Source organism: Mesoplodon mirus (assembly GCF_964341445.2).
Source record: "Mesoplodon mirus genome assembly, chromosome: 19".
Taxonomy (NCBI): Eukaryota; Metazoa; Chordata; class Mammalia; order Artiodactyla; family Ziphiidae; genus Mesoplodon; species Mesoplodon mirus.
In genome coordinates, this window is record NC_138995.1 from 2,626,251 (window position 1) to 2,649,155 (window position 22,905).

General features: G+C 54.2%; 1 long non-coding RNA gene across 1 annotated transcript in view; it reads left to right on the plus strand.

Moving 5' to 3' along the window:
• The window catches only part of LOC309795382, a 154,752-nt gene that overhangs the window by 87,939 nt on the left and 43,908 nt on the right, over positions 1-22,905 (plus strand). The window lies entirely within an intron of this gene.

A 22,905-nucleotide genomic window follows, 5' to 3' on the forward strand; every position in this document is an offset into this window, starting at 1 on the left:
GTGCCCTTGGATACCTTACGCTAGGTCTCTGAGTCTCCTCTCTAGAGGGGAGTTGTGATAACACCTAACTCATGAGATGGCGGGGAGGACGGAAGGGGAATGCACGTGAAAATTCCTGACGCCCACTGGACTCAGGCGTGGCTTCCTTGTTTTCCTTCTTAGAAGCCTTTTATGGATTCAGGTAGAGACATGGGCTGCTGTCTCCCTCCCTACATCGTCACCGTCTGCAGAATCACACAGCCCCCCTCTCAGTGTTATCACCCTTCCCACAGCCCTGGCACTCGGTGCTTTCCCGAGATGCAGCTGAGAAGGCAAGTCAGAGTCCCCCAAGGCTCTTGCTAAGGGAGACTCAGCTGGGACGTGAGTCTCTTCCCAGGGGTTTGTCGGCATTGGATACCCTCTCCCTGGGAAGCACGGTGGGGCTCAGCCTTGCAGGTCTGTTCCAGTCAGCCGTCGCTGCGTAACAAACCATCCCAAAGCTGTGGCTCACCAGTCCAGGGGTTGCCTGGGCTCAGCCAGGAGGTTCTCACTCAGGCTGTCTCACACAGCTGCCAGTAGATGGGCTCATCTCAGAGGCTTCTTTTCTCCTAGGAGCTGGGCTGGGAGGACTCACACAGCTGGGCCTTGGGGCAGCTGGAGCTCCTCGGGCATTTCTCTCCCTATGTGGTCCCTCCAGGGTGATGGCTTAGGGCATCCAGACTTCTATGTGCTTCGCATGCCTGACTCACTGGTCCACTGTGTGATGATCACATGGAAAAGGATTCTGGGTAGAAGGAATAGCAGTTGCAAAGCCTCTGAGCTGGGAAGTATTGCTTCAGTTTCCCTCTCTGAAATGGGAATGGTACTTCCTCGTGGACGATGCTCTTGGGTGAATCGAGTGAGATGAAGCAGGTGAAGTGTGGACATGCCATTGCTCAGGGATTGGGGAACTCCCTCGCCACAACAGGCACACTTTCCAGGGACTCTCGGAGGCTGCTCCAGAGGAGAATTGCACACAGAGGGAAGCCCGATCTGCACACAGCTCACCATCACCGATGCCCTGCGCCAACTCAGAGGCCCGGGTCAGACTGGAATCTGGACGTGGGGACATCTGTCACCATGGGGGGGCATTTCTTCTGCCCCTTAATGCCAAAATTATGAATGGCTCCACTGTGCTTTGCCGACAGCGAAAACAGCCCTCCACATGGTGCCCGTCAATAACGATGTATTTTTAGAAGCAGCCTGCACTGGGGAGGCCGAAAACCTGCCCTTGAAAGCACAGGCATGGCCTTGCAGCTGCCTAGACAGGGACTCAGGGCCCTGGGTTTGGGGATGGGTCTGAGGGGAGGCGAGTGAGCTGGAGGTCAGAGGACAGGTCACATTTGTTTCTCAGGGTGGGACACCGGGCCCAGTACCTGGGTGGCCTCTCTTTAAAAGGCAGGAGGCTGAGCTGTGACCCTGATGCCTCTGTCCCCATCCAGCCCTTGCCCACCCGGAGCCCAGCCTGTGACCGCAAAGCCCATGAGGTGAGCTTGTGGACCTGGCTGCTGGCTGACGAGGCCTGGCCCACAAGTCCTGAGAGCACCTGGCCCCATACTGTACACTGGGGGATGGGGGGCGGGGCCATCTGGTCTCGCATTTGCCGCTTCTGGTATGGGGGCTTTGTGAGGGCTGTGACTGCAAAGGGGGATATGGCCCCAGGACAGGGGTCCCGTAAGAGCCATTCCTCCCTCCAAGTAGGACGAGGAAGCATCTAGAACTGGTGGACGGGAGGGACCAAGAAGCTGTCCCACCCACATGCCAGGGAGACAGGGCGGCAGGGTCTACACACTCACTCCTCCCAAATACCTCTTTGCTTCGTGCTTCATTGGCAGGAAACTTAGAGGAGGTAATCAGCGTTACACTTCTTAAATCAAAACAACTATAATTTTTCTATAAAAAATGATAGATGCTCATTAAATATTTTCTAAATAACATAGAACAATCTAAAGGGAAAAAACCAAAGAATTTTTCCCACCCATCAAAGAAAACCACCCTTTAACCATTTAGTGTTTATGGTTCCAGACCTCTTTATTTTGATCATTATTTCTTTCACTGTTTGTGTGTATTTATTAATAGGCACTAACTGTGATACTAACTTGCTCTCTTTTCTCATCCTTCCGCCTGTACCCAGGCCCATTTCTCCCCTCCCACCTTGGCCCCCCTCAGAATTTCACCAAATCTCCCCAAGTGAGCCATGGACCAGAGGATTCTGGGAGAGGGAGGTGGGCAGTGGGGGAGGGGCAGCCGCAGGACAATGGGGTCTTGTTTTCCGTGTGGGCGAAACCCCCCTGGACCCCACTGGCGAGTGTGTTGGTTCCTTGCGGAGTCAGCGTCCTGCCCCAGAGTGAGTGAGAGGCTAATTAAGAGGGCTCGCTCCAGCGTGAGCGCTGGCTGCACATCAGAGGACCCAAGGTGATGACTGTTTTGGTCAGGAAGCTGGGGACATTGTAGTGGGGCAGGACAAGCCAGGGCACAGAGGTGCCGGCTGCGGCCTCCCCCCAGCCCCTGCCCTTTATCAGTTTCCTCCTCCCCCTGGCTGCAAACAAAAGGCTGCCGGTACCTGGGGGCCGGGGAGACACTATGACACAGGATGTTCCCAGCATTTTGGATATTTCCTCTGCCGTCTGATTGATACGTCCTAGAGAAAGCGCTGGGATTCTCCAGGGAGCGCGGGGCTGTAAAAACTCCAAAACACAGTAATAACAAAGCCATAAATCTGGGGCTGCCACAGCAGCTCTGGGCTCAGGGCGACCAGCCCAGGCCACACAGTGCGGCCACCAGAGGCCCAGGGACTCAGAAGTGGTCAGAGTCCAAGGGACAGAACATGGCGGGAGTGATGTTCTCCACGGGTGGTGGTTAGGGCTTGTTTTCATCAGGTGCGGGAGCTCATCCCGCGAGGCACAAATGGGACCTGGGAAGGCAGTGGACTTGGGGCAGCACTGGGGTGTAGGGCCAAGGGCTCCAGGTTTGGTGCCCAGAAGAGAAGGTCTGGATCTTATCTCTCTTCTATGTCAGACAAGCAAGTTGCTTGACTTTCCTCCTCATAAAATGGGGCTAATGATGACACCCGCTTATGGGGTTTCTTGTGAGGGTAAAAAGAGCCGATGTCTGTTAGGCATGGAGGGTGATGCCATGGAGATATCCACACTCCCTCCCACCCGTTCTTCTCACGAGCACCGTGTCCCGTCCACAAACAGCAGCCACTCCAGGTGTTTTACAGAGAGGATTTAATATGGGGGTGTGGATCTGTAGGTGGTGGTTGAATGGAGACATCAAGTAGGGACAGTGAAGTGCCACCTGGATTAGCAAGAGCAGAAAGTCACCGGCACTCCCTGGACTGGAGGAACCAAGGAGGGAATGGTGTCATGGAACCCAGGAGCCAGGGCTACCTGGTGAGAGCTGGCACCTTCGTGGTCCTGTCTGCTGGGAACAGGGACCATGGAGGGAGGGACATTCCCACAGGAGAGGAGCAGAGAGAGAGAGAGAGAGAAGGAGAAATACTCCAGCTTTTCCCTCCTCTTGCCCTGCCCAGCTGCACCAGTGTCTCCCATTGGCTGAGCTTAGCCAGGAGTCTGAGAGCAAGGGGGCCTGGGAAATGTAGTTCCCTGAGATACAAAGCAGTGAGAAGTGGGAGGGGGCTGTCCTGAGCAGCACAGACCAAAGGTCAGGTGGCTAATGATGGGGTTCTGGGGAGAGATTTCCTGGCCTTGCATCTCAGGTCCCCACTTCTTAGCTGAGTGACCTTGAGTGAGTTATATAACATCTTTTGGCCTTGATGTCCTCATCCACAAACAGGGGATGGTGAAAATTTTTAATGTATTGGGTTGTTAGGAGAGCAAACGTGATAGCATACGTGAAGCCGTCGGCGCACCCTCGGTAAACATCAGCCAGCACAGATTTCAGAAAGCTGGGTTCAAGCAGGGATCAGACCAAGGCCTGAATTCACCAGCAAACAGTGTCCACCTCTCAGCATGAACCTGGAACATCTGGGCTTGGGCCCCTTTTCAAAGAAACAGGTATAACAGCCAGTTTCTTGGGAAGGAATCACTCATAAAAGCTCAGCACATCCTCTGCCAAGAGTGACATAAGCTCCGTGCTGAAGGTGGGAAGGAATCAGGTTGAGGGCATCTCCCCTGTCACCCACATTCTTCAGGGGTTAGGAAACCATTAGCCGTTACCGCAATGGAGACATTCAGCAATGACCACCGGTCATCGGAAATGCGGGCATAGCCCTGCTTCTCATTTCCCCATTCAGGGATCTAAACGTTCCTGACACCCTGGCACAGCCTGTTGGCATGCTTCTTATCCTGGTTGAGTACACACTGAGCTCACAAGTGGGAAGAAGATGTTCCGTTTCTGGATGGGGGCCTCTGAAGTGACTTCTTCACTTCCTGGGCAGGTCTTGAAGGAGGCCATGGAGTAATTCTCACCATGCCCTGGCTGAAGCCAGTGGGGATCTCTGTTGCAGAGATGGGGAGAGGTGGTGGTGCTGAAATCTGTCCATCTGTTCCAGATTGCATGGAGGACCCCCAGGGATCAGATCATGTGAGGCAGTGGCTCTCCTCTGGGCTTCCTGCCGTGGTCATGCCACTGACAGAGTGGGCTAGCTAAACCGAACGTGCTGGGGAACTGGGGAAAGCCAGATTTCAGATGTGTTTTGGATTGCTTCTCAGCTAGCTCTAAGCTGAGCTGCGGTGTCTGACGTGAGATAAGCATTTGTCTCAGCAAAGCATCCACAGGGGAGGTGATGATGGTGATATGATGATGGTGATGATGATGGTGGTGATGATGATGGTGGTGATGATGATGGTGGGGATGATGGTGATGGTGATGATGATGGTGGGGATGATGTTGATGGTGATGATGGTGATGATGGGGATGATGTTGATGGTGGGGATGATGTTGATGGCGATGATGGCGGGGGTGGTGGTGGTGATGTTGGTGTTTGTGGTGGTGGTGATAGCTGTCATTTTTAGAGTGCTGTCGGCCAAGCACTGTGCTAAGTGCCATATACATTCCATTTAATCCTCCCAAGAGCCCAGTGAGCCAGATGAAGAAACTGAGGCTCAGAGGAGTAAAGTAACCTGCCTGTGGTCACATCTCTGATAGGTAACCGGGTACAGTTGTAGCAGGTCTGTCTGGTGCCAAAGCCCACGTGCACCTGTACTACCTGCTGGCCCCGTGCCAGGCACAGTGCAAGACCTTAGGGACGCTGTGATCACTAAGATGCCAGAAAACGAGACCCGGAGCTCGAGGTCCCGGTGCAGTGAAATGAGACTTGCTAAAGAGCAGACTCTACCGTCCCGTCAAAGCCGCCACGGCTGCCAGATTCTGGGGACCAACCCCACCCAAGAGTGGAGAGCATAGACCGCCGTCTTGGAAGGAGGTGGGAGGATGGAGGCACCCCTTCCCCCAACGTTTCCTCACACGTTATCAGAGAGTGGCTGGGTGATCAGTGGAGGCCGGGGGCTGGCAGGGAAAGGGGAGGAAAAGACAGCAGTGTGGATGTGTGTTGGGGGCTGCGTTTGCTGGACTGGAAGGCGCCGACAAAGAAACACGGGAGTCCTGACTGCCAGCCCAGGAGGTGTGTGCACAGACCTGCGTGACACGGGCTTTGGGACTCAGGATTCCAGAACCTTCTCTCCCAGGACTTCGGACAAGAGACTGCACCTCTCCCAGCCTCGGTTTCCTTGTCTGTACCCAGGGACTGATGGAGTAACTCCTCCTAGAGCTATCGCAGGCGTGAACGAACCAGCGCCCGGGATGCTGCAGAATGCGTCAGCTATGTCGGGATGGGGGCCTTGCCCTCCTGTGACAGATCCAGAAACAGGCTTGGAGAGGCCAGGTCTAAGAGGCAGGGCCGGGGTGATAACTCTAGACCACTGAGGCCTGTCCCACGGCTTGGGCACAAGGCTGAGGGCTTTACTGCCCCTGAGTCCTCGCTACACACTCACCTGTTGCCCCCAACTGCAGCATCACCTCCTTATTTTATATGGAAAACATAGGCATCATAGATTTATGACTTATTATAATACCATTTACGTAAAGAGAACTGAGTTCTCTTTTGGTCCGGGAACTGCATGATGTCCCTGTGAGATGGTTGGGGACCCCCTGGTGAGCTGTGACACCAGGTGGGGACATGCTGGCCCCGCTGCCCCATCTGTTCTTGAAGAAGCATTTGGCTTTAAGAACGAGAAGGCAATAAAGAAAATGGGAGGGAAGCTGCCCTTTGCCTTCCACCTCCGGAACCACGGCAGGAAGAGCCCGCACTCGGGGCCGGGGCCGCCGGGGGGCTGGAGGACTCCCACTCACCCTACCGTCAAGTCCTTCCTGTGACACCTGCGTGTGCAGACAGCAGGTGAGAAAATGCAGCTCAGGTGGGTGATGCTCAGGGTCACCGCTGCGGGGCCGGGATTCCCCTCCTGCCCTGCCTTCACAGCTCTTGGCCCCACTCCAGGCTGCCGCACAAGAGATAAGACTCCTGAGCGCACACCCAGCTCATCCTGTGGGTTAGGAAGGAAAGACTCCAGACATAGTTAGAAGTGTGTCGGGGAGAGTGGAATGTTCTCCGGAAATGTATTATCATCAGAGCTGGCCTCTTGCCTCCCGGGAGAGAGTGCATGCATGCTTATCGAGCCTGCATTCACCTCCCAACCTCCTGTATGAAGTCCTTTTCATCAAAAATGAAGCCAAAACTCAGAAGTTGCTCCCCTGCATGAACTTTTCTTTCTGCTGCATTTCGAAGAGAATCCGAGAGGCCCCAAAGGGGGAGACCTAGGCACCCCTGGTTTAGGGGGGTTCTGATCACCCAGTGGATTCAGAAACTTCACCTACCTGCTCTGTGCCTCAGTTTCCCCGTTTGCAGACGGCCTGAGAACACAGGAAGGTATTGCGTGGAGGACCTCCAAGGTCCTCTCTGGGTGCCCAGATTCCTTATCCTGGCAAAGAAACCCCAGAGGAGGCAGTGTTGCCTTGTGGCGGAAAGCAGGGCCTCTAGAGCGAGGCTGTTGGCCCTAAGGTTCTGACTGCTGGTCACGGGACATTATTGTGGCCAGAGGTCACTGACGTGCCCCAGCAAGGATCGGCACCCCTTTCTGCGTCTCCTCTGCTCTTCCCTTCAAAGCCCTCCTTGTCGCACACAGATGCGTATTTCACGTCTGGGTCCCTGTGAGACTCAGAGCTTCACCGTCTGTGATGCTCCTTCCCACGTGGTGATGGCAGAGGTGAGATGGAGCTGGGGCCTCGTGTGTGCTTTCTCCCTCTCGCTGGTCTGTGACCGCAGCCGGTCTTGGTAATGACTTCCAGGGAGCCCGGTGCCCTGCATCCCGTCAAGGCTTCTCCTGGAAGGCTGTGCCCGCCATGGGCTAGGCAGGACCCGCGGCATCATGCGCTCCAGGTGTTGGCTGCAGCGCTACCCCTCAGGGGTACTCATGCAGCACCAGGAGGGGAAACCTTGAATCAACTCCAGGAAGAAAAAACCCCGTTCTCCCCACTTTCCCAGAACCCAAGGGCTTCCACGCTTTGGGAACGTGTTGACTTTGAACCTGAGCCCGTCGTGGACCTGGACATGGATCAAAGAGGGTGTATTGTTTTTCCTAAAAGCGTTGGGACAGATCACATCAGCAGAATTTCAGGTGCTGTGACTCAGCGTTTCCTCTGCTGCTACCACCTTCCCTCCCGGCCAGGAGAGGAGGAATACAGCCCTCTTCCTCAGGGAGGCGCCCTGCACGGCGCTTGAGGTCGTGGGACTTGGCATTGACAAGTCAGTTTAAATGTGCCTTTTACCGGCTGCTCAGGATGACCACGGGAGAACTTCTCTGCTTCCCTGAATCTCGGCATCTCTTATTTACGGTTGGGGTGAGAGTGAGGGCCACACTCCTCACCGCGTGGTGTGGTCAGGGTTAATGAGAAAATAGAAACTGCGCGCAAGTTCCTCGCAGGGCATTTGGCACGGACTGAATGCTTGGTTAGTGACCGGAACCTTCCGTCGCCTTTCCAGAGGTCGCCTAACACTCGGGTGGATCATCCCGAGCTTCCCTCTTTAAGCACCTGCTTCTCTTCACCGAGAGCTTTCTTGGCTCAGAGATGGATGGGGGCCACGCAGGGGGTCAGTGCCCCCAGAGCAGCACGCCCCCTCCACCACCACAGTGAGAGGCGGGAGAAGGTGGGCAAACAGCCAGCCCTTTTGTCCTTCAGGGAGATGATTCCAAGGTGCCTTCACACGGCTCCACGAGTGTCCCCACCAGGCCAGCACCCCCGTTACGCCAGCAGCAAGCTCTTCATTTTGCCCCTGGGTTGCCTCCTCCCTCCCGTTCTCACCCCCTCAGCCACCTCCAGGTGCTTCCTGAATTCACCTCCAAAATAGTTCACTGTCCCCACGTGTGCTTGGGGGGACCCACCCAAGACAGCACTCACTAAATAGTTGCGGTTATTATTATTCAAAGGGGCTGGATGCAGAATGAGATTAAATTACTGGTCAAGCTTTGTCCTCTGGGTTACCTCTCTCGTCTTATCTCTATGATGCCAGATGCCGATTTGGAAACACCCATGTCCTTATTATGCAGACTTTTGTAGAGCAGCTAATAGGTGTCCGGTGCTGGGTGGGGAGCGAGGGGCCCGGAGGCCCATGGGCAGCACGGGATCTGGGCTTCACCTTGGAATGCTGGGCGCTATGGGTGTTTGGGGTGGGAACCAATAGAGACCCTCACACCTGAGTTTTAGCATCGGGGGTCTGGAATCACCATGTTTTCTGGACTTTCTCATCTTTCTGGAAGGAGAACACATCACTTTTGTAGGAAGGAAAAAAGATATTTGAAAGCTCCAAGACTGGTGTGACAGGGAGCCTTGTGCAGGTGTTTGGGTGGGGGCAGTGGAGCTGGGCCAGCTTAGGAGAGAGAGGGTCAAGCTTCAGGATTCCTGTGAGAATCCTATAAAGCTGATGGACTTTGACCACAGGAAAGTGGACTCCTGCGTGGAATTCTGTACCCAGCTCCAGTGGGCTCACAGAGCCCCAAAGCCAGATGTGGACCCAGCTATCACTCAGCTTGGTTGCATTTTCTAACAGTTCAGGCAGGAGGTTCTGAGGACTTTGGAGCTCAGTACTTGACTGCCTTGATGCTGGGGAGGGCTGCCACCTTCCCTCAAGGGGAGCCCATGAGAGCGGAGGCATTGCTTGGCATGTTGGGGCCCAAGGAGGCCAAGCGAGGCTGGACACGGGCAAGACCTTCATTGCAGGTGAAGTAAACTTTCCCTGGCATTGAACCCAGCGTTGCAGGTTAGATTTGGAAAGAGCTTTGGAACCCAGGGACTACACTTGCACGCACGCGGCTGGGTGTCAGCAACACTGGCGGAGGCCTCTGTTCCCCAGGCTGGTGCTGGGCAGGGTCGGGGGGGGGGGGCGGGGTGGTGCTGGAGGTCTGTCCCTGCTCTGGGCCGCTTCATTCCATCTAAGCTGCCGCCGGGCCGGCTCAGGGGACACCGGGCGTCTTGTGCAGGAACGCTCGCAGGCTCTCCAAGTCTGCTATTGATTTTCAAATTGCAAACAAGAATGTATTCATTCCCTGGGCTTCGCCATAGTCTTACATTATCCACTTAGAGTCACGTTACAAAAATAGCTTTAAACCGTCTTGCTTGAAATATTGGACACATCTACTCACTGACAGGGAGGTTTCGTTTGGTTGTCTAGCCGGGCTTTGGGGCATAACTTTTCACGCTGATGGTGTACACACCCGTCACTTTGACACAAGAGGAGATGTTGGTATTTATTTTTCCCTCGAGAAAATGATGGGGGAACAGGCAGAATAAAAAGAATTTCCAGAACAGCCCACACCAAACCCTTGCCACGTCTCTGCGGGCATGGACTCTTTCCCAGGCCCTTGAATTCCTTTGGTTTGAGGGAAGAGCCCCTTTTCCAGCCCTAAAGAATGGGGCCTGCTGGAGATGTGGGCTCCTCTCACCCCTGGCTGCCCGCACTCCTACCATGTGGGGAGGCTTAAAAAAATGCCAGTGCCCGAGCCCCACCTGAGGCCCAGGAAGCCTTCATTCCCCATGGTCCTGACAGGCAGCCAGGCTGAGAAGCTCTGCTTCAGCCAGTCCTGCTCTTTGGAAGGAGAACGAGGTCGTCACAGCAGCTCAGAAGCAGCAGCGTGATCAGTGATGTATCTGCGTGGCCCCTTTACGGGTTCCCAGCTCTCCTGCTCCCACCCTCGCCCAAAGCCTCCCCCCATCTCCCACCTGGTGAGCCCATCTTCTTATTTTATTTATTTTTATTTGTTTTTTGTGACATTCAATTCAGTTTTATTAAAAAACTCTTTACTTTGAGATAATTGTAGATGCACATGCAGTTGTAAGAAATAATACAGAGAGACCCCTGTACTTCTACCCAGTTCCCCCTGTAATAGCCCCTGCATCAATCACTGCAGTACAGCAGCACCGACCGGAAACCGACATTGACGCAATCCATCCGCCTTATTCAGATTTCACCAGATTTCACTCATCTGTGTGTGAACTGCGTGTGTGTGTGTGTGTGTGTGTATTTTGTCCTGAGCAGTTCTGTGACATGGGTTCACTTGTGTGACCACAACCAGTCAGTACACAGGACAGCTCCATCACATCCCAAGGATCCCTCGTGCCCTGTTTCATAGCCTCTGCCACCTGCCTCCATTCCGCAGCAGACACCAGCCTGTTCTCCACCTCTGTCATTTCGTCACGTCAAAAGTGTGACATACATAGAATCACACTGTGTGTAACCTTTTGAGACAGGCTTTTTTCGCTCGGTGTCGTTTTCTTGAGCCCCAGCTACGTCGTTTGATGTACCCTCTCCTTTTCATTGCTGTGTAGTATTCCCCGCAGTGATGCACTGCTGTCTGTTAATACTCACCCTAGGAAAGACGCCGGGCTTGTGTCCAGCTTTTCCCTATTTTGAATAAAGCTACTGTGAACATACAAAAATTTTCATGGATTTCAGTGAAAATTTATGTGAACCCCATCTTCTAATTAGTCTTCCTGCTTGGCCTTTCGTGCCTAACAGTTCATTCTCCCAGGAATGTTCCCTTCACGATGCAAACCTGACCCTGAGCCTGACCCTCAAGAACTTCTCTGTACTCTTAAGACAAAGTGGGAAGTCCCTACCGTGACATCCGACACTGGCCTGGCCCCTGCCGCCCTCCCTCATGTACGGGTGTGCTGCTCAGAGCCCAGACTCTGTCGCCTGTTGGCTGCGTGCAAGCCTGCTCCATGCTCCATGGCTGAGGGCCGTGGGCAGTTAATTTATCCCTCTGTGCTTGAGCATCCCCCAACCCGGAAAATACAAACAAGCGTAGCGCCTACCTCCTAGACTGCTGTGAGGATGACACGATTGCACGTGTGTCGGGCTCTGAGCTCCACGGCTGGCACATGGTTAACATCTGATAAATGTTAGGCACTGCTGTCACCACCTGCTGGGCCTCCTCCCTCTCTGAGCTCCCATCACATCTGCTCTCCTTCCATCCCTCAGGCTCACTGTTCTCCCCCTCTGACCTTGGGGCTGTGGCACACACCATCCTGTCTTCATGGGATGCTCCTCCTTTCCTCTCTTTCCCTGGTTAATATCGCTTCCTCCAGGAAGACTTCCCTGACTCATTGGCCAGTTAAGGGGCCCTTGAAATTCACTGGGGCACCTACTAAGTTTTCAGGTCACTTACCACAATTGCTGACCATCTGTGTATCTTTCTAGGATACAACTTCTACAAGGGCAAGAATTGGGTTTCCTTTTCCACTAAATGTTCCCACTTGGGTATAATAGGTGCTCAGTTAATGCTGTTTCATGAATGAGTGAATGAATGAGTCTCACTGTTGGCAAAGTGGACAGCACCCTCATGCCACTGCCTTTCAGCCGCCTGCCCTTTTAGGCGAGGTTGTGTGGTCCACACCCACATGCCAGGCAGTCTGCACCCGGCGAGAACAAGCCTGGACCCTTCCCTTTGCTCCCCAGCAACATCCTGACTCTGCCTCTGCCTCTGCTTCTGAGCCGACCCAGGTCCACGTCCCTGCTCAGAGCGGACGTTGCCTCTTCCTACCTCGGGGCTTTCCTCTGTCCTTTGGTACACAGATCTCTTTATCTCTCTCTCTCTATTTCTGTATAGCAGCCTCTTCCCTTTTGTTTGACATGAAATTCACATAATATAAAATTAACCATTTTAAAGCAAACAGTTCAGTGGCATTTAGTGCATTCAATATGCTGTGCAATCACCACCTCTATCTTGGTCCAAAACATTTTAGTCACCCTAAAAGGAAACCCCATACCCATGATATAGTCACCCCCACTTGCCCTCCCCCAGACGCTGGAAACCACCATCTTCTTTCTGCCTCTATGGATTTACCTGTTCTGGACATGTCATATAAACGGCGTCATTCAGTATGGTCTTTTGTGACAGGCTTTGTTCGCTCAGCATGATGCTCTCAGCGTTCTTCCATGTTGTAATGTGTGTCAGGACTTCATCCCTTTTAATGGCTGAGTGATGTTCCATTGTATGGAGAGGCCGCATCTGTGTTTATCCATCATCCACCGATGGACGTTTGGGTTGTTTCCACCTTCGTGGCTACTGTGATTAGCGCAGCTGTGAACATGTGTGTACGTGTCTTTGAACACCTGTTCTCCACTCTAGGGTCCATGCCTAGGAGTGCAAATGCCGAGTCATATACTAATTCTATTTTAACTGTTTGAGGAGCTGGCAGACTGTTGCCCGCTGTGGATACCCCATGTTACATTTCCACTTCTTTGGTTTATATTTCTCTCCTGGTTTCTCCCAAATGCGACTGCTCTAGATGTCACCCCTGACCCCCGGCCCCAGCCGTCCTCTGGCCGTCCTCCTGCAGTGTCCACACCACCCCAGCTTCCCATCCCCTGCTTCACTTCCCCATGTGGACACAGAGGGGCTGCTTGTCTTGGTCGGAATCCTGGCCCTGCCACACACAAGTTGGATGCCGCTGGGGCAGTCACTGCCTTTCTGAGCCTCGGTGCCAGTTTGTAAATTGGGGATGATGGGGTTGTCATGAGGGTTAAGTGAGCCGTGATGTAGGAAGTAATGCTCACTAAGGCTCAGTGACCATTAACTGTACCTACTTAAACAAATCCACTGCGGGCACAGAAGGAGTATCAGGCGTGGCCTCTAAAAGGCTCACCCGCAGGGCCTAACCCTCGGAAGGTACATGGTTATCACTTACTGGTTCTGAAAATGACATGAAACAGCAATGTAAGATGGAACCATGCTGGATTTTATGGTACAGAGGGCAAATGAGCTATTTGAAAAGGACTTGTAGTTCGTTAGTTTCCGATACGAAAATATTACTAATGTGCACAACTGGAGAACTGACCTAACCATGTTCTGTGACTCATTTTACCTTCTCAACACCCCTCCACGGTAGCCCTTATTGTCCCATTTGGCTGACAGGTAAACTGACGCTCCCAGAGAGAAGGAATCTGGATAAGTGGGGGCAGCAGAAATGGGACCCAGGTTCACCTGGCTCCAGAAACCACTCTCCGCACACTCTGCATTCTTTCTCACGCACTCCTCCAGCCCCAAGACAGCCTTCCATCTTTCTCTGCTCCATGGGCGCCCCTCTCGGGCAGATGGACACAGCAGAGGGCTGTGAATCTCCCGGATCCCACAGTCTCCTTGGGCTCCAGCCCCTGAACACTATTTGTTTTTGCCCTCCTGCGAGTATTTCCATTTGCTTTGGATGGAAAAACAACCCTTTCTGTTGTTGTGAACATTTCAAAGGGACCCGGCGGGCCGCAAGATATCCGCTGGAATGCCATACCAGGAACCGCGCGTTGATTCAGATGTATTGATTTTTATCAGCTTTTGACCCTATTTGTTTATGAAAAATATCTGACTCCCAAATATGGGTGCTTTGAAGGCATAAGAGATAAGAGCATGACTGTGTCCCCAAAGCGATGCGGCTCTTCTGTGCCCACAGCGGGCACAGCGCGGCTGCTGGAGCGTGGACTCGTGTCTGGGCATTTAGTGAAATCAGAGCCTGCCACATCCGCACCGCATCAATCCAGGGGGAGCTGGATGCCCTTGGGTGCTAAAAGGGGGAGTGGGAAGGTCTGTGTTAGGAGAGGAAGGCCATGAACTGGACACGAGCTCAGGCCGTGTCCGTGAGAACCACGAGCCTGGACTCTGTGCCTGGGACCTTCTTAGTGAGGCGATGGCCAGGCACCCGGGGCCCTGCAGAGGGATGGCCTCTGAACCGACAAGGGAAGCTGTCAGGGTCTGTGGGGGGAGGGTGGCCAGCACTGCAGCACCATCACAGTGCCCCTCATCATGCTACAGGGGCCCCTCATCATCGGGACACTGGGGAGTGGGCACAGCTGCCCTGCCTACTTTATGATGTGATCGGCCGCTGCAGTCACATGTGTCAGCAGATGTGTACTCTTGCACTAATTCTCAGACAAGGCAGCTTCTGGAGCACTACTGGGGAGCACCTCCACCTCCCGGCCCCCGTCTGAGAACACTGAGAATACCTGAACACGGGACAGTGCCCTCACCTCCGAACTAGTGCTGGTGTACCAGCGAGAAAACAGCGCTGGTCCCAAAGCAAAGTCCACAAAAGATAAATGAACTGGGGCCCGTCCTCACAGGGGAATAGTGCTCAGCCAGAAAAGGAGGGAAGCGCTGACGTAGCTACCACGTGGATGAACCTCGGGCACGTGCTGAGTGAAGAAAGTCAGAAGCCAAAGACCATGTATCAGATGAATCCATTTATCAGGACACGCCCATAACAGGCAGCTCTCCAGAGACAGAAAGCAGATTAGTGGTGGCCAAGGACTTGGGGAGATGGGGGTTTGAGGGCAATGGCTAAGGGGCACTGAGTTTCTTTGGGGGTGACGAACGTATTCTAAAATCGACTGTGGTGATGGTCGCACAACTCTGTGAATAGACTAGAGCCCATTGACTTGTACACTTTAAATGGGTGGATTGTCTGGTGTGTGAATGACATCTCGATAAAAGTGTTAAAGAGACTGAGGGGTGGGAGATCCTGAGACTGAGAACTTTTGTCCAGTGCGACTTCTTGAGAGGACGGTTGTCGGCGCCCCTCCCCGAACTCTGAGCCCGTTGACTGTGTGTGTGTTTGCAGGTATGTATGTGTGTGTGTATGCATGTGTATGTGTGCATGCGCATGTCTGTGCATGTGTGTATGTGTGCACGTGTGTGTGTGTGTGTGTGTGTGGTGTAGGAACCTCGCCTGGGCCTGCGGTTCTGAGGCGCACACTTTGGTGAACCTGGGGTAGGGAACTGGCTGACGGCTTCTGTTCTCTGTGTTTTCATGTTGAAATGGCCCTCAGGTGTGTGTGGACCTGAATTCACACGTTTGCCGAGTTTGTATCAGTTTGCCGGGGTGTCCACGGGACAGGCGCTCTGCTGGGGAGGGGGTCCTGCACCCTCCTCCCTGATCTGAGAAAATCTCCGCCATTTCCTGCCTTTGCTCACAGACACCCACATGAAACACCCCACTTCCTCATTCCCCTTACTTTAAGCACAGCCTCTGATAACCTGTGACCCAGAACAAGTCAGTCTGTGGTTTGTTCGGACCATCGGACCTCCCCAAAGTCCTCATGTTGTAACTTAAGCTCCCTGTCACCTCTGAAGGCTGACCAGGCTGAACTTTCTCTGCCTTTCCCAGCACGTGTGTCCTGTCTACACAGCATCCAGTTTTGGTGGTGGGCGCCCGGAGTGGGATTGCTGTACCAGAGGCTGCCAAATGGCTGTGTGTATGGTCGTGCCGCTGGATACGAGGCCAACAGATGTGCGTCTGCGTTGGCACACACTGCATGCCTGGTGGGTGTGAAGCAGTGCAGGGGTGATTAGTAACGATGGACCCCTCTCCAGACGCTTATGGCTTTTGGACAAACCGCCTCCCGGGGTCAGTCCTTGTCTCCACACTGTCCATTTAAAAGCAGCCAAAGGCCTCCCTCTGTCCCTCCGTCCCTCCACGGGGTAACCTCTGTGGGGGGTCAGGCCCCTCCTCCTGTGTGTGTTTTATACCCCTACCGCTCCCGCAGGAAGTACGCGTTCCTGCTGCACGGCGATAGCGCCAACTGTAAAACTGGAACTTTTCTTTCAATGTTCCCACCCATCCAGTGCTCCTGGCTTCCTGTCCAGGGACGCTTCTACCCCCGCACGTTCACACCTCACACGCACACCACATGGCACCCACACGCACCCTTCACACCACCCCCCGCTTCGCATTCACACCGCGCCGCCTTCCATCTGCTCCAGGCCCCTATCAGCCCAGTTTTTCTGTCCACGGCTCTTGAAGGGAAATGGTAGAGGAGGAGACTGGATAGGAAATTCGTGCACCAGATATCACCTGCTGTGGTCTGAATGCCTGTGTCCCCCTGAGATTCACATGTTGAAATCCTAACGAGGTGGGGCCTCTGGGGGGTGATGAGGTCACAGGGGTGGAGGCTCGTGAAGGGGATTAGCGCCCTCGTAGAAGAGACCCCGCAGGCTCCCTCCCTGCTTCTGTCCCATGAGGACACAGCGAGAGTCTGTGACCCGGAAGAGGGCTGTCACTCGACGGTGCTAGTGTCCTCGTCTAGAACTTCTGGCCTCCAGAACTGTGAGAAATGGACTTCTGTTGTTTCTACGCTACTCAGTCTGTACTGTTTTGTGATAGCAGCCCGAAGGGACTCAGACATTAGCCCACAGTCATATGACTTCATCCAGTCTTCACAGGTACCCAGTAAGAGAGGGGTATTGACTTCACTTAAGAGACGTGCCAAACGCAGCTCAGAGAGGCTAAGAGCCTTGTCTAAGGGCACACAGCTGGGAAGAACCAGAACCACGCTCTCGCTCCTAGGAAGAGGGATGTGGTCAGCACAGTGGTCCCAGCAGATCTTGAGCTCCTCCCTGTAGCCCTAAGGATGCATTCGGGCCAGCCAGGACGAAGTGCGGCCCCTGAACTGGCCGTTGTGCCGCCAACAAGCAGGGCAGGGGCCCGGCAGCCGGACCCACAGCGATCTTGGATACAAATGCGCCTGCTCACCCCGCTGTGGGGGACGGCACAGGACAGCAGTCCGAAGTGGTTTGGGCTGCTCCTCAGCCTCCGAGCCTCACATGGCTTCTCTCCACGTGACACAGACCTTGTGAACACTTCAGCATGCTGTGAAAGTCAGGATCATCTCTGGCGGTTAAAGACCTGACTCACCCATTGTTCCTGCTCGTTGTCACTTTAGGAAGTTCTTCCCAATGGGGCTTCTGCAGGTTCGGGCAGAGGGGCCTCCCGGTGACCCCCACACCATGTGTCCGGTCACCTCTCACATACTGGGGAGGCACACTTTCCAGAATTCATCAGAACAGGCTGGTCTTTCCTGGAAGGAGCCCGACTCTCCCAACACTTCCTGGATTCGCAAGTTCAGGGATTCACCGGTGTTCTTTCTCAACCTTTATTTATTTCTCTCCCTTTATTATTTTTGGATTCATGTAAATGAAATCTGTCTTTGGCTTCCTAAAATGGATGAAAGGCTTGCTTGGGTCAGAAGCTTCAAAGTCGGTTTTGATGGAGAAAAACCGATACAAGACTCTCTGCAGCGTTTTTTAACTCTCACACCTTCTTGGTGTGAGATGATGGGGAGGAGGAGAGGAGGATGGGAAGACAGGGATGAGGATGAGCGTGAGGGGCAGGATGTGCTCCCATCACCACATCTGAGTCCAGACAGTAGGAGGGAGGAGGGGACTTGCGGGCACGTGTCTGGAGCGGGACATCACTTCGCTCCCATCCCACTGGCCAGAATCTAGACACGGGGTCACACCCGCCTGGGACCTTGCACCTTTAGTAAGAACAGCATCTGGGACGGTGAGTCGCTGGGAAGGACGGTCATGCCTAGTTACTAATATTATGCCCTAAGAAGGAAAATGGATATTGGCGAGAACTAGCAACTTCTGCCTTGACGCGCATCAGGCTGGTGTTAATCTGGGGACAGATATTCTATCTGAGACGCCCAGAGAAGTCAGTGCGCAGGGGGTCACCCCTTTCGTGTGCAGCCGAGATGTGCCTTCCCCTCCCGGTCGTTCTGTGCCTCGAGGTGTAATCTCCCATTGTCTCGGTTTGGATTCCCCCAACACAGACCAGGGTCAAGTTTGGGTGCACCTGTTTGGAAGGTGACCTCAAGAGGCATCGGGGAAGGAGAGACGGAAGAGAGGGGCCAGTGCCGGGTGCATTCTTGGCCCTGTGACCACAGTGAGAGCTTGGGGGCACTGTGTGGATCACCCCTCAGAGTTTCTCAGCTGCTCAGCCAGGGAGCTGGGACGTTGCCCACCAGCGGTCACTGTCACTGAGGACTGCTCCCAAGGACAGTGGCCCCTGGCAATTCTGGCCTGCCCGTCTGCGAGCGGGCCAAACACTCATCTGTAGCAGAGAAAGCTCCCATAAAAGGCCGCAGGCACCGGAGGAAGCCATTGCTGTCTGGGACGACGCCTGCCGAGGGGTACAGGCTGGACAGCAACAGTGATGCTCCAGCCGTGTCCTGAGCTGACAAAACCTCCCCGGGTCCCTACGGAGCCACTCTCTGCCTTCCAGCTGTGAGCTGCTGCCTGGACGGCTTTGTGGCTTGGACAACTGCAGGGAAGCCTTCTGTTGTCAGCAGTCTGAGGGGGTGCTTGTAGTTTCTCTGCGGCCCCCAGGCACTCCTTCACCTGGCCTGTCCTTCAGGAAGGTGGGGTGTGCGTTAGTTTGCTGGGGTTGCAGGAACAAAGCACCACACACGGGGGCTTCCACAGCAGAAATGTCCTCTCCCACGGGCTGGAGGCCCCAAGTCTGAGACCAAGGTGTGGGCAGGGCCGACTCCGTCTAAGGCTGCGAAGGGGACATGCTCCAGGCCTCCCCAGCTCCAGGGGTTCCCTGGTCACCCTGTGCTCTTTGCCTTGTAGGCGTGTCCGGGTGATCTCTGCCGTCATCTTCATGTGGCATCTCCCTATGTGCCTTCTGTGTCCACAGTCCCCCTTTTATCAGGATGCAGTTGTATTAGATTGGAGGCCCACCCTCGTCGATATGACCTCATCTTGACTAATTATATCTTCAAGGATCATATTTCCAAATAAGGGCACATTCTGAGGTACTGGGCGTTGGGATTCCAACATGGGAACTGGGGGAGGACACGGCTCAACACGTAAAGGGTGGGAGAATGCGGCAAAGGGGCCGCCACGTCACGTGCGAGGGGATCTGATTCAGGTCAGCACAGGCCCCCAGGCGGGTGGAGGTGTGTGCCGAGGTCACCTGCCGAGCAGGGCACCAAGCATTTCATCTGAGACCCTTGAGGTTTGAATGGACGGGCTCCCTTCCACTTGTGTGGCTTCACCACTGCTCTTGGTTGTGAACACGAGGGCCCTCTGGACTTCACCCAGCTCTGTCGAGGCAGCCCCGAGGGTCCTCCCTGAACCGGGGGCAGGGAGGTGGGGTGTGAAGCTCCCATGAATGGCAGGTGGAGCACAGTCTGTGGCGAGTGGCTCTTCTGTGCCTGTTTCAACCTCCGGGCAGTGGGGGGTGAGGGAGGGGCGGAGGGGCGGGCGGGGCGAGGATGTCTTATGCTCCCCACACAGACTCAGGGTCGGAACGCGGTCCAGGGTTCCAGCCTTGGAGTCCCCAGAGCTAGTCGCTAGCCATCCTCCTCCCCCTGGAGGATAATGCATTTAAAACTTCTGAGCTGTCTAGACTTGTTATCTGGCCTCTAATTCCTGAGAGCCCAGAGCGGGCAGCAGCAGGACTGTCGAGATAGCAAGAGGGTGAAGTCATTGGTGTAAATCCTGAGGCAGGAAGTCAGTTCCAGGGACGATGGATGAGCGTGGGCCGGTGCCCGCACAGGGGGCAAGATAACGCGTCTAGACTCCGCTGGCCGTTTCCTCCTCTTCCTTTAGGTGTCCTATCGGCCGCCCCGTGGCCTTCCTGCTCGCTCTTCCCGTGCCTCGCAGGAGACACCCTCTCAGGAAGACCTCACTTCATTTTCGCTGTAGGGGGCTCTCGGTGACGTGGCCTCACTGGGGGTGGGTGCCTTCCCTAAGCCACGGCGACGGTGGGAAAGGCCAGGCTGGCCTCTGTCACTCTGTCATTTCTGAGAGTTTAGTGGGTTAGGGGAAAAATGACGTTTTCTCTCGCCGGTATCCAAAGGTCAATGGAAGGTCATTGGTGGGATCTCGAGGAGACAAGTTGATGTCCGACAGACCCAGAGATTTCCACAAGTCCCGGGGAGAAAAGAGCCTGGAGCAAGTCTTATCTAAAAGCCCCTGGGAGCTGTGGAACGCTGCATAAGCTGCATAACCTCCTACTTCCGGAAAGTGTGGCTAATTTCGTTGGCCCCTGTGCATGCTGGGCTATCCTGAACCCTGGAGTTGGGGTTGGGAGTGAGGTCAGAAGGTCATTTGGTTCAGTCCCCTGCCTCCATGCAGGATTCTCCCAGCAAAGAGTCATCGTGTGTGCTCCAACAAGCAAGGACACAAGTGGTAGCTTGGGAAGAAAACAGACCTGCGAGCACCTGCGGAGAATGAGGACGTGGTAATCCCCGCCAGCTGTCCAAGTCTGTGAGCCCAGCTAGCGCTTTGGGGTTTGAACCGATTGCGCTGAGATCTGTGGGGGACATCTGTGGAGAAGAGCACAGTGTGTCCAGAGATCAGCCACCACTGCTGTGGCAATGACCACACAACATCAATGACAACAATAAAAGCGAAAATGTCTTGAGTACTTGCCATTCGCTAGTTTATGCCGAGTGGCTAGATGTATGCATTTAATCTCTTTAATCATCACATAAGCCTGTAAGCCCACGAGGGCATCCTATTGCATTTATCCAAACTGAGGCACGGAGAGGAAAGGTATCTGCCCAAGAAGGAGAGGTAGAATTTGGACCCAGTTGGAGCTGACTTCAGAGCCCAGGATTGAACAGCTAAATGCTTCTGACGTGTGAACATACCATGTGTGTTCTGTTGGACAGGTGGGGGTGGCTGAGGGTGGCCCAGGTTAATAGACAGGATGGCCAGGAGGCCAACCCACATCTTTAGATCCCAAATCCTCCATTGCTCCACTGGGCCCTCCTGTCCCACCACGGGCAGTGCCCTCTGGCCAAACCCGCTGCTCTTTTATGACCCATGAGGCATGTGGAGGGGGACTCCCTCCATGAGGATTTATCTTTCCTACCTTCCTTTAAATGAGGATGATCCAGCACCTACTATGCTCCCAGTATAGATGTGAGAGAAAGCTCTGGTGTGTGAAAGGAGGTCAAAATCAGCAAGGAGAGTGCTTCTAAAGAGGCAGAAGGACCTTGAGTCTCACCCAGCCATGAACAGAGCCTCAGGCTGGAGCTGGACCCCACAAAGGGGGTTGCAGAGACTGTGAGGAGGAAAAAGGAGGACGAGCCTCAGAGTGCCCGGCAGTCCCAGATGGCCATGGCGGGGATGCTGCCTATGGGAAGTGGGATGTTTATCATGAAGGCCCTTATCATTAAGTAGGGGGCCTGTTAAATAAATAGATGATAAATGGGCCATTCAAAGGAATAGTATGCAACCATGAAAAGGAATGAGGGTTCTTTATTTAACAATATGGAATGATCACCAAAGTAGGTGAATGAAAAGCAACAAGATTGTGTGTGTGTGTGTATACTTACACACATAAGTATACATACTCATATACTTACATGCACATAATTATATGTTTATATTCCTAAAAGATCTCTAGATATTGGTAGCCCTGGGAAGGTGGCTGTGGGAAATGGTGAGAGGGAGATACCTTTTTCTATCTTGAATTTTTGACCATGTGAATATATGACCTTAAAAAGGAATTTAAAAGATCCAAACTATCCTCTAAACTTGGGTGGCCTCTTGAATAATAAGCAACCCTCTTTGTGCCCAAGGACTCTTGCCCTCTCCCCTGGGTGTCCCAGAGGTAAGCGAGGGGCCCTTCTGTGGGCAGTGAGAGGAAGCCTGCGTAAGGGGTGCTCAGTGCCCGCCTGTTCCCTTCTCAGCTCCCAGGCACCCCCGCCCTGCCCCTGGGTGGTGCTGCTTGGCTGTGGGCCGAGGATGCCCAAGCACAGAGGGAATTCTGCAGCACTGAGCTCCTGGAACCCACGCAGAAGCCAGTGCCCTCAGCCCCACGAGGGCCCAAGCGGCTTCCTGCAGGCTTAGAAAAGAGTTCTTTTAAGAAGTTTAAATGCCTTCTCCCAGGCAGGGGCCGGAATCCTGAGAGGGAAACACCCAAGGATTTATTGGCCTTCCCAGGGCTCGGGCTTTTTGACGGCCCCATGAGAGAGGCAGGGGGTCAGGGGTTATCTCCGGGTGGGCAGCTGGGGGCTGCCTGGGCCCCCTCCCTCCTGCGGCATCTGCTAGAACCATTAAGGGGTCCCTCCCTAGAAGTGCCCGGCTCAGGTTTCCTACCTCCAAGCTGCCCATACACTGTGCAGACCCCAGGTGGGGTGAAATGGACGTTTCTCGATTAAAATGAAGAGGGACAGTGGGCAAGAGGGACAGATGGGGAGAGGAACAACGGACGGAGAACAGCCCCCCGCGGAGATAAATGTGAGGCCACTGGAACGTGGCAGCTGTGGAGGCCCTGGTGGGGTGAGGGGACATTTGTTCTTGCTGCAGTCAGTCCTAACAAATGGTAGCGTGAGGGCTGTGCGGGAGGCCCTGGGACCCACCTGTGAGAAGTCAGAGACGGGACCGCGGATTTCAAATTCCCGGTTCAGCCTGCTGGAAGGCAGTGCGGTGAGGGTCAGGCGGTCCCCACTGGGGAGCCTTGGAGGAGTTAGGCCATGCTCTGGGCCTCTGTCTTCACATCTGTAAAACAGGACTAATAATAATTCCTCTTTCTTGAGAGTGTCGGTGATTACCTGAGATGCTGCAGGGCAAATGCATG